We start from the raw sequence: 19,712 nt of genomic DNA, 5'->3' as shown, positions 1-19,712 counted from the left end.
ATTTCCGTGAGGATCGGATGGTAATTGAAATCTGTATAAACTATCCCCAACCTGTATTGCAAGGATGAAAAAGTATTACAAAATATACACTTCAATATTAAGTCAAATTGAAACCAGTAAACCACTTTGCTAATTTAGTAGAGCTCCGCATAACAATTAAAAGTTTTTATGGGAGAATTCAATCATACACGCTATGTTTATAATTATAATTTAGAGTTCAAAAAACTAAATATGCCGAATCATTTGTACCTTTTAAATTCGGAATTGTATTGCCCGTTTGGTGCACAATTAATTTGAAATCGGATAAAGATATATATGGGAGCTTTATCCAAATCGGAACCGATCTCGATAAAATTTGGCAAAGATATTTCAGAGCGGTATTGGATATATTTCCCTGAATATCGTTGTTACGGAGTGCATATTACGGCTGTGGGTAACAAATATATCAAATTGGATGAACAGTATATATGGGAGCTATATCTGAACCGATCTTGACATACTAGCTTCTAGACTCAATTCGGTCGTAACTGCCAAATTTCATCCAATTTGAGCAAATATTAGACGTTTGGTGCATAATCAAAAGTAAATCGGACGAAGTTATATATGGGAGCTAAAACCAAATCTGAACCGATCTCGATAAAATTTAGCAAATGTATTTCTGAGCTGTATTTGATATATTTCCCCAAATTTTGTTGTTACAGAGTGCATATTACGGCTGCGGAGGACGAAAATAACAAATCGGATGAACAATATATATGGGAGCTATAGCTATATCTGAACCGATTTCGATCAAATTTTGGCATACTTATTTTCAGGTCCAATCTGATCGTACTTGCAAAATGCCATACTATTCGGACTGATATTACACGTTTGGTGCACAATAAAAGGCAAATCGGGATTGAAAATATTCGCGGTTTATTGGAAAATTAGACTTTCAGTTAACACAAATGTTGTGGTCCATTTCACCCACTAAATATTACCCGATGACCATCCAAAATGGAAGGCTTCTGTCCAGGCCTAAGCTCTAGCCCAATGCTAACTTCCGTGTCGATTGATCTGTAATTGCGAACTGTGGAGCAACTGCAAAATCAGGAAATTTTATAAATGCGACCATTTCAAATATTATGCGACCATTTTCAAAAGCTTCTATCCTGACCATAACCCCACCTTCATGCAAAATTTAGTGAGGATCGGCCCATAATTGCGACCTGTAGCGTGACTACAAATTAACATGGACTGATGGACGGGCGGATAGAAAGACACACATAGCTAGATCGACTCAAGATCGGCGAGATAGGAAGATCCATACATACTTTCCTATGTGAGAAACCAATATTTCGAGGTGTTACATAATTTTTGGCCCAATCAAACTTATAATACCCCCAACACATAGTGTTGTAGGGTATAATTACATTACATTTTCTAGCTTACGGCATTGGATTATGGGGCTATCTTGGAGGCGGCGGTTTCTGCAATGGTTACTGGGGTCTTGCATATCTGTTCAAGGTTAAAAGAAAGGAGCTTTTGGCAGGTATTGGTGAAAATCTTGGTATATTAGGGGGAATAATGCTGACTCCCACAGCGGGCAGGTCAGTGGAGCTTATGGTGGCTCTAAGGGCTCAGCAGGCATTGGTGCTTCATTGGGTCGACTATCTGCCAATATTAGAGCCTTTCACACTGGAGCTACAAGACAAAGTTATGGTAGCTCTAAGGTACCCTTGCTCACAATATATGCATTAGTAGTTGTGAGAGACTCTCCTGCCCTGCCAAATAAACTTCAAATGCAAATCGAGAAAGAATAAATTTACTTTGTTTATACTTATTCGTTCGAGGGTTCTACCGACTACGGATAACTGGAAATATTGGTGTTTTACATAATGACCAAACGAGTCGAGCTTAGAGTGTCTCCAAGGCTTCAACTAGAAGAATTGGTTCTTCTCACAATGGACAAGCCAGTGGAGCTTGTGGTTACTCTAAAGGATCAGCTGACATTCGTGGCACTTTGGGTGAATTAGGTGGAATTAAATGGATTCTGATAAAGTGTGGCGCTTATGATGTTTCTAAGAGTTCAGCAAGTATTGGCGGTGGATATGGAATCATTTGCGTTTTCTATAGTGTCGAAATGAATGGACCTTACAGTGGCTCCAATGGTTCAACTAGCATCCGTGGTATTCTGTGTGGATTACGTGGAATATTGGTTCCTTCCACAGTGACTCTAAGGACTCTGCCAATATTAGCACAAATCTCTTTGGATTGACTGACCATATTGGATATATAATAATATGACCACTTATATTGGTGCCGGTCACAACACAGTTGTTGGTGGAAGTCATGATATACTACTTGCATTGGTGGTTATCATAAGGTTACTGCGTCTGCATCTGCTGGCTTTGCTGGTAATATTGGCGGATCATATAGGGGTGGCGTGTCTGATACCATTGGAACAGGAATTGATGGAGGCCACATAGTTGGTTATGGCGAATCTAATAAGGCTGACATATATGTTGAATTTGTCTTCTATGTATGATTTTGCAGGCATTGGAACCGGTATAAGTGGCATTCGCAAAGGAGTTGCCCCGAGGAGATGATCACAAGGGTAATTATGATGCATCTAGCAGCATTGGTGCTGGTAGTGGTGACGGCTACATAGCTGGCTTATCATGTTCCACCAGTACATATACAGCATCTACTAGCGCCAGTGCAATTGGTGTCTCTAGCCCCCTTGGTTCTGGCATACAGGAGCATACAACAAAGGTGGTGTTTCGGAAGTTATAGGTACCTGTATTGGGGGTGGCCACAAATAAGGGTGGTGTTTCCGGTGGCCTAGTAGCTGAAATTAGTCGTGACGAGTAGTGCTCACACTGGAGTCTACCACTAAAGTGGTGTTTTCGAAAACATTGGAGCCGATTTTGGCGCAGGTAATACCCATACGGGATGCTACAATAAAGGCGGGGCTTTTGGAAACATTGGAGCTGACATTGGCGCTGGCCATAAAGGAAGCTATGGTTCAACCAGCAACAGCAAAATTTGTGGTTGCTTTGGAGCTGGTACTGGTATCAGACACAGAGGCAATGTGGCTTGTAGCTTTAACATCGGCAGTATTTCTGGTAGCATTGGAGCTGGTACTAGTGTTTGACACAACGTTAATATGGTTTGTAGCTCTGAGGGTATTTTTTCCGTAACTCCATGTGGCAGTGCTTTAGTATAGGGTAGCACCCATACAGGAGCCTACAACAAAGGTGGTGTGGAAACATAGGAGCCCGAATTAGTAGTGCTCACAAGGCCAGCTATGATTCCACTTACGAAGCGGTGTTTCCTATATATGTCACCGTTGGTGTTTGTGGTTGAGAGAAAGAGCTGGTTTGGGAAATGTTCACTATAATGATTCGAAAAGTACTAAATGGTACTATATTTGGTACAATATGGTATTGGGTGAGGAAATAGAGCTGAAACACGGATTTTTGATATAGGTGTCACTGTTGGTCTCTGTTCCTAAAATAAGGTAGTGGTACTAAGTGGTACTAAATTGGGTATGCTGAAATCCTGAAATTTGAAATAGAAGTTTCTGTTGGTATCTGGTAGAGGTGTTTTTGAAAATGTGTACTATAATTGTACGAAAAGTACAAAATTATACCTAATTGCGTATTGAGTGAGGGGATAGAGCTGGAATCTCGAAATTTTATATTGTGATCTCTGTTGGTATCTGGTGTGGAGATCTGCTGGTAGTTTTGTAAATACGTACTATAATCTTTGCGAAAAGTATTAAATGGTACTAATTTCTTATCCTTTTTGGTGTCAAGACGGAGAGATCTAAATTTGGTATTGGATGAAGGGATAATGTGGTATATTGAATTCACTATTTTTTGGACAGTAAAATTGGACGTGGATCCATTGTCCAATGGTTCCTATAATATCCTCCTCGGTTAACTTCAAAATTGAGTATTTTGAAGATTTTTTGATTTAAATAATAAACGTTCTCCCATTATTCTTTCTGGAAAATGCGAATTGTTGTAACGAATCTGAAACTTAAAGGCGGACTTTTCGGTGACGAAGTAGCGGACACCTTCTAGTATAATTATATTTTATAACAGCTCAATTTATTATTTTTTTTTAAATAATCAATAATTCAATACTTGATATAAATTACAACTTCAACGTGTTAAAAAGTCAACATCAATATTGACTGTTGCATTGACAACCTGACAAACTGACGACGTGCTGCAACTTATAATGAATGCAGCGACCACAACAAACCGATAATCATCATCATTAAATGATTGGAAAATAAATTATAATTTTTATTTGCAATAACATTAAACGTTATTAATTGAATACAGATGGCAGATGTTTCGAAATTAGGTAGGTCATACAAAGGGAAATGGAATTGTTGTAATCATCGATTATTGACGAATAGAAATAGATTATAAAATATGGTAGTAATATATTATAGAAGTTTCTATAGAGTCGCCAGATTCATAGACGGCATTCACCTTCCCTTCCGAACATTAATTAAAACATTCTATTGAATAAATTGATTTTTAAGCCCTCCATCTTGAAAAGGATGCCATTCCGTTTGTAACATCCCTAAATATTCGTCGTAGACCCCTGTATACTTTATACAGGGTGAGATGAAAAAACTGCAACCAACTTCAGACTGCTATAATTTCTAAGCCACTTTTTCGACAGCTGTTAAAAATATTCCAGTGACAGCTCATTATATTGTTTACAAGCTTACAAAAGCATTTTGGTAAGAATTTTCCAGAAAAGAAGTTATTCGTGATGGAATTCAAGCGTGATAGTGTGATTTCATTATATTTTTGGCTGGAGAACCACAAGTGATTATCGTTAGAGCACTCCAGCATTTAAATGTGAATAAATCTTTTGTGTCTCGTACCATCGACGTCAAGGAAGTGGTTTGGTTTTCGCCGATGAGAAAACATTCCTTGTCCAGCAGTTTGTAAACAAACAAAATGAACGAATGTTTCCTTGACAAAGAGGTCAGCTGAAAATGTGCACCTTCGGTTGGCCACCAGAACTCAAGCGCCGGCCATGGTGATGGTGTGGGCCGCCATAACAGCCAATGGTCGCTCTCTGCTCGCATTAATCGACCGTGGCATCAGAATAAATGCCGAATATTAATTAAAGCCTTGGACACGAAAACATTTTGGTCGTAGACCTTGGACATTCCAACAGGACTCAGCACCATCGCACTCAGCACGCGCCACCCAAGAACGGTTACGAAATGAGGTTCCTCGCTTCATTTCCAGCGCACAATGGCCTCCAAAATTTCCGGATACCAATCTGTTGGACTATTGTGTCTGGAGTATTTTGGAAAGCAAGGTTGGCACTAAAAAATACCAAAGTGTCGATCGCCTCAAGCAAGCGCTTCGCTGGGAATGGGCCAAAATACCGCAGAACAACATTCGGGCCGTGTGTGACGGTTTCATTGGCCGTTTGAAGGCCATAATTCGTGCCAAAGGTGACCAATTCGAACAAATCTAAACTTATTCTAAAATTTGATGCTATTTCCGACATTTTTTGCTTTCATTCAATAAATTAAAAATAAATTAAAAATTAAGGTGTTTGACTTTTTTAAAGTTTTTTATCTCACCCTGTGTATATTCATGATCAGCATAAAATTATAAGTCGATTTAACGATGTCTGTTTGTCTGTCAATCTCTATATCTATTGATATCACGATACAGCCCACATTTTTTGAAGTAGAGCTTTAAAATTTGGCAGAACAATTTGTAATGTGTCTAGGTTGGCGGTTGGTATTGAATATAAGATAAATCGCTCTATGTTTTGATATAGCCGCCATACAACGATACCTCCCGATATTCGGTATTTTAATGATTTTCGCCACATTTTTTCGCGGATTTGTATAAAAATTGGAATTTGTGGGTTATAGTGGGTTCTTGCTCCGGTGGCGAAACTTTGTATGCATTGGTCCAAGTTTTTGTATAGCCCCCATATAACGGTACCGCCCGATATTCGGTGTTTGTTGATGATTTTTGTCAGATTTTGCCCCGGAATTCTCCAGAAATTGGTACATGTAGTTCGTAATGGGTTGGGCTCAGAAGGGCTAGGCCTATTGTTTTCAAAGAAGTCCGCAATATATTAGGGGGTTGAAATGGACAAACAACTAAAAATTTTCCTGATTTTGCAGCCGTTATAAAGGTCACAAATAGAAACCAGAGGACACAAAATCTCGTGAGGATCGGACGATATTTGCATTACTTATATAATATCCCCAACCTGTGTTGTAAGGTGAAAAAACATTACAAAATATTATAAGTCAAATTGAAAAAATGGGATGCGATAAAAAATATGAAAAAATAAAAAAAATGTCACAAAATACTTCAAAATCTATAATAACATCTTTATTGGCATATTTTTCTGCGATTTTTTTAGATTTTATACTGTTATGTCAATAGGGCATTCTGAATTGACAAAATTTGTCTAAATCGGTTCAGCCATTCTTGAGGTATAAGATTTCTAACTAACATCCCCTTTCTTTTGTATATACACATTGTATATGTTTCGCTATATATAACCAATATATTTACTATCGGCATATACGTAACGGTCAGAATTGACCTGTTCGTCTATTTCTGATTTCGCCGGGATTACAAATAATCGCGGTTTAATAGAAAATTTGACTTTTATTTAACACAAATGTTGTGGCTTATTTAACCCACTAAATATTACCAGATGACCATCAAAATTGAGAGACGTCTGCCCAGCCCTAAGCTCTAGCCCCATGCTAATTTCTGCTTTGATTCATCTATAATTGCGACCTGTAGAGCAACTGCAAAAACAGGATTTTTTTTCAGTTTTTCCATTTTAACCCTTAAATATTTTGCGATAATCTCCAAAAGCAATTGGCTTCTATTCTGACCATAACCCCACCTCCATTTTCAATTTCGTGAGGATCGGCACACAATTGCGACCTGTAGCGTGATTACAAATTAACATGGACAGACGGATAGACTGACGGATATGAAGATCCATCTTTATATTCCTATGTCGGGGACCAATATTTCGAGGTTTTACATAATTTTTGGCCCAATCAAACTTGTAATACCCCCAACACATAGTGTTGTTGGGTATAAAAAGTAATGTGATATTAAAGAAGTCTCTTTAGATCGCCAGAATTAAAAATATGTCTAAAAATTTACATTCCCGGTTCTGATTTGGTGGCCCATTGAAAAAGTGATCTTTATAGATGATCATAAATTTTATATTTTGTTGAAAATTCATCTCCCAGAATAAACCATTTCTCGTATAACATTGTAGAATTCCTCAAAAATACTCAGCATTTTTACTGAATATCGAAAACATCATTCTATTGTAAGAAAAGCGCGCTATCATTCACAGAACATCGTTAGCTAAAAGTTGTTCCAATCTTTTAATAGATATTCTACATGGAAATTACTTGGCACGCCAATAATGACGAAGTCAACTGGGAATTATCTATAATTACAAAAACAATAACTTTTTTCTATTTCATTTTAATCCCCTCAAACAAGTTTGATTGGAGGGAAATCAAATAGTGGTTTTGTAATAAAAAAAATACCACTAAACTTGTTGTAATTTTAATTTTGGATTTTTTCCTAGTTTATCTAAACGTAAAACCCATTGTTAGTTTTTGCAACAAGTTATTAATTGAAAACCCACCATAATCCAGCTGTTGGGATTTTGCTTTTCAAAACAATAGATATTGAGATCAAAGGTTGTTGACTCTGGCGCCCATTTATGCCATATGTTGGACTAATGTTTGAACTAATTTTTAAAACAAATATCAAAATTTAATTAAAATCAATAGCTTTAGGGAGTCTACAAAACCACAAACATTCAAAGCATTTGTGTTCTAGTTTTGGGGGGATTTATTTGCGTTGCTAATAAGTTCTGTGCATTGTTGTTGGTGGTGGTTTTGAAATATTTATAGACAACGGCGTGCCCCCTTTCGTTGACTAATGGGAATACATTTGTTAATAAATTTATTATTACGGGATATTAAATAATACATTTTAAGGAAACAGACCAAAAGATTTCCCAAAAAAAAAAAAAAAAAAAAAAAAACAAAATAAAATTTAAATCAAAACGACCATGTGGTCTTCTATGTGAAGCCCTTGTGGTCTTCTATGTGAAGCCCTTGTGGTCTTCTATGTGAAGACCTTGTGGTCTTCTATGTGAAGACCTTGTGGTCTTCTATGTGAAGAGCCTGTGGCCTTCTATGAGAAGACCTTGTGGCCTTCTATGAGAAGACCTTGTGGCCTTCTATGAGAAGACCTTGTGGCCTTCTATGAGAAGACCTTGTGACCTTCTATGAGAAGACCTTGTGGCCTTCTATGAGAAGACCTTGTGGCCTTCTATGAGAAGACCCTGTGGCCTTCTATGAGAAGACCTTGTGGCCTTCTATGAGAAGGCCTTGTGGCCTTCTATGAGAAGACTTTGTGGCCTTCTATAAGAAGACCTTGTGGCCTTCTATAAGAAGACCTTGCGGTCTTCTATAAGCAGACCTTCTGGTCTTCTATAAGCAGACCTTCTGGTCTTCTATGAGCAGACATTCTGGTCTTCTATGAGAAGATCTTCTAATCTTCTATGAGAAGATCTTCTGGTCTTCTATGATTAGGCCTTCTGGTCTTTTATGAGCAGAACTTCTGGTCTTCTATGAGCAGACCTCCTGGTCTTCTATGAACAGACTTTTTGGTCTTCTATGAGCAGACCTTCTGGTCTTCTTTGATAAGATCTTCTGGTCATCTCTGAGTAGACTTTTTGGTCTTCTATGAGCAGACTTTCTGGTCTTCTAAGAGCAGGCCTTCTGGTATTCTGTGAGAAGATCTTCTGATCTTATATGAGAATATTGTCTGGTCTTCTATGAGAACACCGTCTGGTCTTCTATGAGAAGACCGTCTTTTCTTCTATGAAAAGACCGTCTGGTCTTCTATGAGAAGACCGCCTGGTCTTCTATGTGAAGATCTTTTGGTCTTCTTTGCGAAAACCATTCGCTCTTCTTTGCGAGGAACTTTCGCTCTTCTTTGCGAAGACTTTTCGCTCTTCTTTGGGAAGACCTTTCGCTCTTCTAATAAGAGACATGTGTGTCGTCAATAAGACAGCGTTCTGTTATCTTCTAAGAAGAACTATATATCTTCAATGTGGAAAGATTTTGGTTTGCTATGAAGAGATTTTTGGACCTCTATGTAAAGACATTTTGGTAAACACGAGAAGACTATCGGGTTTCTCAGAGAAGACTGTTGGGTCTTCCCATAAGAATACTTTCTGGCATTTTACTTGAAGACTTCTGGCCTTTTATGAGAAGACCTTCTGGCTTCCTACGTGAAGACCTTCGAGTCTTCCATATAAATACTTTTAAAACTATTGTTTGAAGGACTTCAAGAAATCTATGAGAATATCTTTGAGTCTTCTATGAGAAGATCTTCGAGTATACTAGAAAGGAACCCATCAGTCTTGTGTGAGAAAACCCACCAGTCTTTAATGAGAAGACCTTTGGGTATTTTATGAGAAGATCTTCAGAAGACATTATGGTCTTCTTTGACATATTTTTAAGATAAGGCCTTCTGCTCTTTTGGGAGATGGTCTTCTGCTCTCTTAAGAGAAACTCTTCTAGTTATCTATAAGAAGAATTTTTGATCTTCATTGAGAAAACCACCAGGTCTTGAGAAGACCTTCTATGTGAAAACCTTCTGATCTTCTATTATAGGAGCTACGGGACTTCTGTGAGATTTTTCAACTTTCAGGCCTTTCATGAGAAAACATTTTTGTATTCTATAAAAAAAAATGTTGTACCTTCTATAATAAAATCTGTAGTCTAATTCTCACTGTAAAGGCCTTCTGGACTTTTATGCGAAGACTTTCTGATGTTGTCGATCTATGAGAGAACCTTCTGATTCAGAAGACTGATTGGACTTCTAGGACCTATCGGATGAAAGAAAAACCTTCCTCTATAAGAAAGCCCTCTGAGCTTCTTTGAAATAATCTCATGTTTTCTTTTAAAAAACTTTTATAAAAATTGCTTTGCTTCTTTCATGAGAAACTTTTTTGTCCTCTTTAAGAAGATTTTCAGCTCTTCTAAAAAAAAAAAACTTTCTGACGTTCTGAGTCTACATCACTGGATAATAGCAATAGGTGCTTCATATCATTTTTTTTCATTTTTTAACTACCTTGCATTTCCTATACACCCATCACCAAAATAAACATATAATTCAAAATCTAATACAAGCTATTCTTCATTGTATTATTATCATACCAAACTATGTTTTGTGTTGAACAACAAGTTCGAATTTCCAAGAAATATGGAAAATTAAAATTCAAAAGCAGGTAGTGTTTTTTTGAATATTACCAATTATTAAATCAAGAGACAAAAGCATGATATTGATACCCAAAATAAAGAATTTTTGTTATTGTTTATTTTAGTTTATATTTCTCATAAATATACTTATTAGCAAATGTATCACATATAGAAACATCAATATGTCCTTTGACATTGATATCTGAATATTATGTCAATTAATTGAGGCCTTCAAGATGATGAGAAGATAAATTTTTAATAGCATAAAATATAAAGCCATTTTATGTAGCTTCCTTCTAAATTTAATGCTTTTGTAGATTACATGTCAATGTTGATTTGAAATCGCTCATTGCTGGTCTGAAAAACAGCCTTCAGTTTATGGAGATGTAAAAAACGAGTCAGCAAAGGCTATAGTCGTGTGGCCCGACAATGTGATACCCTACAACACTACAATATGTTGGAAGTCCCCCAAATGTACATCTTCAAAACAATGGGCTTTAATTTTGACCCTAACCCTACCACAATGCAAAATTTCGTGAGGATCGGACAATGATTGCGACCTGTATATAACACTTTAAAAAATACAAAATTCAAAATTGTAAGTCAAATCGAATAAATCGCATGCGATAAAAATATGATTGAAATTGAAAAAAAAAAACAGGTTAAAAAGTATCAGTCTTTTTAGCCAATAGATGTATACCCTCAGCCAATGTTCGATTATTTAAATATATTTTTACCTCTGTTATAATTATTCAAATTGTTTAACCTCTATATAGTAGGTTCCGAAGGCATGGCCCAATATTGTCCATTTCTTGACGGATCTAAATAAATATGAAATAAATATTGCGATGTGTCATGTTTGGACTTTATTGGTTGCTTCCTTCACTTTAAATAATATATATGGAAATTTTTTGAAAATTTTACATTTGTGCGTGAGGTATATCTTTGAGTATTTTCAAAATCTTGAGCCCAATGGGGGCAGGTAGCAAAAGAAATGGTCCGATCTCTACCATCTTCAGAACAGATCTTGTGTTGATGGAAATATTGATATGTACCAAGACTGGAATGGAATCGGATGTTGATTTCGCTTTTTATAAGCTTCATGGTTATTCAACACGTTGGCTCTTTGTGGGAGAGGTACCAGAAGGAATGGTCCGATCTGTACCTTCTTTATAACAGATCCTGAGTTAAAAGAAATATTCAGATGTGCCAAGTCTAAATGGAATCGGATGTTAATTTCGCGTTTTGTGAGCTTAACGGATATTCAAAATTTCGAGCTTTTGTGGAGGAGGTACTACAAGGAGTGGACCGATATATATTAATACCAGATCTTGGGTTCATAAAAATATTACGATGTGTGAAATTTGAAGACAATCGGACTCTAACATCATATTTTATAAGAGTTATAATTATTCAAAATTTTGACCCTTTGTGGTACTTGATGGAATGGACAGATTTTATCCATTTTTGCACCTGACCTAAAACTGACGCAAATATTAGGATTTGCACAGTTAGAGTAAAATTGTATTATTGCTTCCCTTTCTGCGCAGAAAAACAAAATATTTTTTGCGAACAATTTTAACTTTTGTGTGGGAAGTACCAGAAGGAGTGGGCCGATATACTCCATCTTAACACCAGACATTGAGCTAATAAAATTATTGGAATGTGTGAAATTTGAAGACAACCGGACTCTTACATCACATTTTATGAGAGTTGTAATTATTCAAAATTTTGACCCATTGTGGGGGAGGTACTTGATAGAGTGGATCGATATCGTCCATTTTCGCGCCGGACCTAGCACTGACGCAAATATTAGGATTTGTAAAGTTTGAGCCAAATCAGATTATCGTTTCTCTTTCTGAGCAGAAAATATATATTTTTTTTGAAAATTTTGTGGGGGAGGTACCGGAAGGAGTGGACCGACATTGCCCATCTCCGAACTCTTTTTTTAATTTGTAAGTTCGAAATTATAAATTTTATTTTTGTGAAAGATTTACACACAAAATTGCAAAATTTAAATTTTTCCCAGAACCTTGTCGTTATTAATAAGTCTGTAAGGGATTAAGCATGAATCTTCACAATTGTTTTCTTTAATATTCTAAAAATATTTTTTTTTAATATTTCAAAATATTTGTGGACATGATTTTTAAAGTCATTTGTCATAGACTCACTCATCAACATTATGTTAATATTAATTCCAAGAAATCGATTTCTTTTGGCACGAGCCTGAATGATTCGTTGTTTTTAGTGATAAACAGTTGTGTAGAAAAAAATAGCACCTCCCACTATAAAAATATTTAGATGACACTTATATTAATATTTGTACCCATGGAAGTATTGCATTCAGGAAAATGCTCCTTATGTAGAACCCACTTATAAAATTTTGAAACATATAAGCGAAGGTGGAGGGAAAATGCTGAACGATTGGAGTTAAAGCTGAAGCAAATGATTTCAATAATTATAATATAGCATATGTACCACATTGTTGTAAATCTCCATTTTACCATTTTCCAGCATTCATCTTGTTAAAGATTTGCCACATTTACATATTGCTTACAGAAGTTCAGAATAATTAATTATGAATTCATAATTTCCTTACAAAACGTGATGAATTCCAAGAATGGTCATTTTTTGCCAGTCATGCTATTCACATAATGACAAAGCATATTTTATTTATTTTTATGTAAATATATAAATTCTTAGAAAATGAAAACGTTTTTTTTTTGGCACGAGCTCAGACGATTAATGTTTGATGCGTAGACAGTTGTTTAGACATGTCCAAAAACATGTTCTAAAATGTTGGAAGATAAAATTGGTTTAACGTTTGCGGAAATTAGTTAATAAATTGTAGTCGACCAAGTCACACGGTCTGGAGAAAATTAATTCCAAGAATCAAATATTTTTTTTTTTTTTTTGAAACGTGATTTTTTATCTTTACTTTGAGAAATGTAACGGGTTTGTTATAATCATCAAATGACCATCAACATTATTATTGTAGGATGTTTTCAATATTCATGTGTAAGGATATATTCTAAATTTTCAAGATATTCTCAAAAAATTAAAACAAACATATGATTTTTTTTAAATTTATAAAGAAATCATTTTTTTCAGTGGGAATCAGTGAGTCGGTGTATAAGTGTGGGAGTGATCTTGAAGTGTGTTTCCTCATTCTTCTTTAAGGTATTTTTATACCCTCAGCCATATTGCTACAGAGGGTATATATCATTTGGTACCGCCCAAAAATCCGTTTTAGAACATTTGGAGTCCGTCGGTCTGGCTAGCTGGTGCTCACGATAACCCTCGAAGGGAGTATCTGATTTGATCCAAATTTGGTACGTTCTAACATTATTATCAAATTAGATCGACTTTGGAGATGGACAATATCGATCCACTTCTTCTGGTACCTCCCACATAAAATGTGAAAATTTTCAAAGAAAATAATTCATTGAACAGGAGGAGAAAAAATAATCTGATTTTGCTCCAACTTGGCGAATCCTAATATTTTCATCAGTGTTAGGTCGGGCGCGAAAATAGGCAATATCGGTCCACTCCATCAAGTACCTCCCTCACAAAGGGTCAAAATTTTAAATAATTACAACTCTTATAAAATTTGATGTAAGAGTCCGATTGTCTTCAAATTGCACACATCCCAATAATTTTATCAACCCAAGGTCTGGTGTTAATATGGACTATATCGGTTCACTGCTTGTGGTACCTCCTTCACAAAAGGTCGAAATTTTAAATATCCATTGAGCTCATAAAACGTGAAATTAATATCCGATTCCATTTAGACTTGGCACATCTGAATATTTCTATCAACACAAGTTCTGTTATAAAAACGCTAGAGATCGAACCATTTCTTCTGGTACCTTCCCCACAGAGGGTCAAAGTTTTGAATAACCAAAACGTTTATAAAATCCGAAATAAGCATCAGATTCACTTTATATTTCGCACATGTCATTATTTCCACTGACAAAAGATCTGTTGTGAAGATGGGATATATCGGTGCTCTCCTTCTGGTACCTCCCCCACAAGGGGTCAAAATTTTTAATATCCATTGAGCTCATAAAACGCGAAAATAACACCAATTCCATTCAGACTTTGTACATCTCAAAATTTCCATCAACACAAGATCTGTTATAAAGATGGTAGAGATCGGACCATTTCTTCTCGTACTGGTGAAGTTCGAAATGGATACTACAGCTTGAGACAGAAAATTTTCTGTGCAAGTCCACGTCTTCGTATAGCCCCCATATAACGGTGCCTTCCGATATTCGGTATTTTGATGATTTTAGCGAAATTATTCACCGGAATTGTTTCAAATTTGGCATTTGAAGTTCGAAATGGATACTACAGCTTGAGACAGAAAATTTTCTGTGCAAGTCCACGTCTTCGTATAGCCCCCATATAACGGTGCCTTCCGATATTCGGTATTTTGATGATTTTAGCGTCATTATTCACCGTAGTAGTTTCAAATTACGTATTTAGAGTTCGTAATGGGAACTACAGTCTCTGACAGAAAATTGCCTATGCAGGTCCAGGTCTTCGTATAGGCCCATATATCAGTACCTCCTTATGTTCGGTATTTTGATGAGTTTAGGTACAATACTCACCGAAATTGTTTGAGATGTCGTATTTTAAGTTCGTAATAGAAGCTACAGCCTGTGACAGAAAATTGTCTATGCAGGTCCAGGTCTTCGTATAGCTCCGATATAACGGTACCTCCCTATGTACGGTATTTTGATAATTTTGGCTGCATTATTCACCGTTTATTTCAAGTTTCGAATTTGAATATGGTAATGGCTTGTGACAAACAATGCCTATGTAGGTGCACGTCGTACAGGCCGTAATATAACGGCTATATTTTTAAAATGTTAACTGAATTTTTGGCGAATGTTATCTTTTTCGAAAATTTCAAATTCGTTCTAAATGGTGGAGGGTATTCAAGGTTCGACCCGGCCTAACTTACTGCTTTTTTACTTGTTTTTTTTTTTAATTTTATTGAATGAAAGCAAAAATGTCGGAAATAGCATCAAATTTGTAGAATTAGTTTAAATTTGTTCAAATTGGTCACCTTTGACACGAATAATGGCCTTCAAATTTGTCAATGAAACCGTCACACGCTGCCCGAATGTTGATCTGCAGTATTTTGGCTCATTCCCGGCGAAGCGCTTGCTTGAGGTGATCGACAATTTGGTATTTTTTAGTGCCAAACTTGCTTTCCAAAATACTCCAGACACAATAGTCCAACGGATTGGTATTCGGAGAAGTTGGTGGTGCACTGGAAATGAAGCGAGGAACCTCATTTTGTAACCATTCTTGGGTGGCGCGTGCTGAGTGCGATGGTGCTGAGTCCTATTGGAATGTCCAAGGTCTGCGGCCAAAATGTTTGCGTGCCCAAGGCTTTAATAAACCCTCCAGAATATTTTCGCGATAATATTCGGCATTTATTCTGATGGAGGGCAACCATCGGCTGTTATGGCGGCCAACACAATCCCCATGGCGTCGATTGAGTTCTGGTGGCCAAGGCCAAGGTACAAATTTTCAGCTGACCTCTTGGGCAGATAAACACGATCATTTTGTTTGTTTACAAACTGCTGGACAACGAATGTTCTCTCATCGGAGAAACCCAAATTCGGCAGTACACCACTTTCGGTCAAGCGAAGCAACTCTTTAGCTCTTATTTTCTTTCTGTTGCTGTGTAAGTTCTTGCTTACTTGTTGTTGGAATTTCAAGGGCTTTACCCCGAGCTCATTTTTCAAAATTTGCCGAATGGAATATTGCGATATGTTCAGCTCACAAGCCATTTTTCGGCCACTGCGACGCGAGTTTCGATCAAGTCGCTTCTTTACTTTTCGAACCATTTCTGCTGATGTTGTTGTTTTCTTCCGTTCTTCGGGCTACGCTACCAGTATCACGGTAACGAGCGATGGTACGAGACTCAAAAGATTTAATCACATTTAAATGCTGGAGTGCTCTAACGATAGCCACTTGTGGTTTTCCAGCCAAATATAAAGAAATCACACTATCACCCTTGAATTCCATCACAAATAACTTTTTTCCTGAACAATTCTCCATCAAAATGCTTTTGTACGCTTGTAAACAATATAATGAGCTGTCACTGGAATAATTTTAACAGCTGTCGGACGAGTGGCTTAGAAATGATGGCAGCCTGAAGTTGGTTGCAATATTTTCATCTCACCCTTTAAGGGGTCTATCTAAAATCCCCTACGTTGATACATATTATTAATATCTTGGATATCAGCATCAATATAACGGTCAGAAATGGCCTTTTGGTGTACTTGTGATTTCGTTGGAATTAAAAATATTCGCGATTTAATTACAATTTTCGTATTTTATATTAAGGTTATTGTCTATATCACCCGCTAAATATTATTCGATGACCATCAAAATTGGTAGGCTTCTTCCCACTCCTAAACTCAAGTCCCATGCAAATTCTGAGTCCATTGGTCTATAACTATAACCTCTAGACCAACTGCAAAATCAATCAAAATCATCCATTTCAACAACAAAAAGCCTATTATCTCCAATAGTCTTCTATTATGATCTAAACCCCACCCCCATGCAATATTTCGAGAGAATCGGGCAATAATTGCGACCTGTAGCATCCCCTCAATTTAACAGATGGGCGGACGGACGTCATATCCAGATCGACTCAGCTCGACGAGATAGGAAGATCCAAACAATTCTAAAAAAAATTGGAAATATTTTCAGAAGTAGAGTTTTCCTTTCTTGACTTACAGTGAAATTTAAGGGGAAATACTATTTTCTTTCATATTGTCCTTCTGAAATGAAGCTTTGTATCTTTAACCCTAAAATGTAACTTCAATACAATTGAATTCCTGGCATTGAATAAAAATATGGAAGGGGACGAACATTCCCATTTAAACCTACCTCCCCTAAATTGTGTCCAGACTTGTAACAGATAACTTGCCTTAAGCAACCACATAGAAATACCCACACTTGTTGTATTTTCTGCGAAAGATTTCCCATGTGTTCGTGTCCAATTTCTTACAAAATATTTCAATTTAAACAATTTCCAGTTAATCCGCTTAACGGACGCCATCATCGATGACCCTGAGTTGCATCGATTTCGTGATTTTATTAATTCTAATAACAACACCAACAACAATAGTGAATAAATAACGATTAACGAAATATTCGTAACATCTCAATTAGATAACAAAATTACAAAACTTATTGATTTTTATACAAATTAGTAGCAGTAAATGTAATGACCAAACGAAATACAGTGAAACCTTTGGCAAGTGGACATGTATAAATGCTGGAAAATATTCACATAAAAGAATTCATCATTCTCTCGGAGAATTCAAATTGGGTTCACAGATGAGGAAAAATTCAAAGGAATATAATTATGTTCCAAAACAGATATTTTCATAACATCAAATATTTTCACAACATAATTTCACTGTACCAGAACCTGCAAAAATCTACTATTTTTGCAACTTTTTTGGATATTATAGAGGGATAATGTTTTATCGTAGTATAACATTTTACATTCTTCCACTACTGAATCACAAAAAAAAATATAAAATCAAATATATTATTATCCCCTTAACATATTCATGATCGCGAGCAAATCATTTATATATTCGTTAAACAATTTATTGCAATTTTAATTTGTGCTTGCCACGAGAACTCTCTAATTATTATTAATTTTCTTTTTTTATTTCAGGTTTAACCCAGACCATAATTAAGATATTTCCCATAATTTGATGAATGTCCAATGACCACAGAGGGCGTCATATTCCAGAGTTTACTTCCGTTTGGAAAATGAATATGTTAATCATCGGCAGCATTGTTGTTTTGCTCATTCATCATTACGCCATTACATCAGTCAGCATCGTTTCAAAAAAAAAGTATTATTTGCACCTCATTTGTTCATCGTGATATTTCGTTTCGATGAAGTGTTTGATTAATTCTGCCAGCATTTAATGAGCAACCATTAGAGGCCAGAAATTCAATATCATTATAAAAAAGAAAAAAAGTTAGGTTCTACACTCAGAGAAAATTTCGAAGAGAATAGAAGGACAATGATAGACTATTCAAGGGTATTAGCTTATGGAAGAGTCTTCCATCTCTAGAAAACTGTAAAAGGGTATTCCATCTGTATAACTCTGTAGATATATATGGGAATTGCACAAAAAGTCTTTAAAACCCCTTCCATCTATGGAAGACCAATAAAAGTTCTTCTACCCATATAAGAGCTATGAAGACCTACTTACTATAAACTATCTTATATCTTTAAAAGAGCTTTTGAATGTTTTCTATCTGAAGAAAACCTTAAGAAGGACTTCCAAGTAAGAGCTTTTACAAATATTTGTTGCTCATTTTTATACCCTCCACCTTGGAAAGGAGGGTATATTAACTTTGTCATTCCGTTTGTAACATCCTTAAATATTCGTCTTAGACCCCATAAAGTATATATATTCATAATCAGCATAAAATTCTAAGTCGATTTAACGATGTCCGTCTGTCTGTCTGTCCGTCTGTCTGTCTGTCCGTCTGTCTGTTGAAATCACGATACAGCCCACATTATTTGACGTAGAGCGCCAAAATTTAGCAGAGCTATTTGCATTGTGTCTACAATGGTTGGTATTGAAAATGAGATATATCGGTCCACGTTCTGGTCTGTTGAAATCACGATACAGCCCACATTATTTGACGTAGAGCGCCAAAATTTAGCAGAGCTATTTGCACTGTGTCTAGGATGGTTGGTATTGAAAATGAGATATATCGGTCCACGTTCTGGTATAGTCCCCATATAACGGTACCTCCCGATATTCGGTATTTTGATGATTTATGCCACATTTTTTCACGTAGTTGTCTGGAAATTGGTATTTGTAGGTCATAACGGGTCCCTGAGCGTGTGGCAAAACATTGCATGTATAGGTTCACGTTGTAGTATAGCCCCCATATAAAGGTACCTCCCGATATTCGGTATTTTATTTTTTTTGCCACATTTTTTCACGGATTTGTCTGAAAATTGGTATTTGTTGGTCATAATGGGTTCCAGCTCCGGTGGCGAAACATTGCATGTATGGGTCCATGATTTGGTATAGCCCCCATATAAAGGTACCTCCCGATATTCGGTATTTTAGGTTTTTTTTTTTTGCCACATTTTTTCACGGATTTGTCTAAAAATTGGTATTTGTGGGTCATAATGGGTTCCAGCTCCGGTGGCGAAACATTGCATGTATGGGTCCATGATTTGGTATAGCCCCCATATAACGGTACCTCCCGATATTCGGTATTTTATTTTTTTTGCCACATTTTTTCACGGATTTGTCTGAAAATTGGTATTTGTTGGTCATAATGGGTTCCAGCTCCGGTGGCGAAACATTGCATGTATGGG

The sequence above is a fragment of the Musca domestica genome, unplaced genomic scaffold, assembly GCF_030504385.1.
Source record: "Musca domestica strain aabys unplaced genomic scaffold, Musca_domestica.polishedcontigs.V.1.1 104, whole genome shotgun sequence".
Classification (NCBI taxonomy): domain Eukaryota; kingdom Metazoa; phylum Arthropoda; class Insecta; order Diptera; family Muscidae; genus Musca; species Musca domestica.
This window is presented reverse-complemented; position numbering follows the sequence as displayed.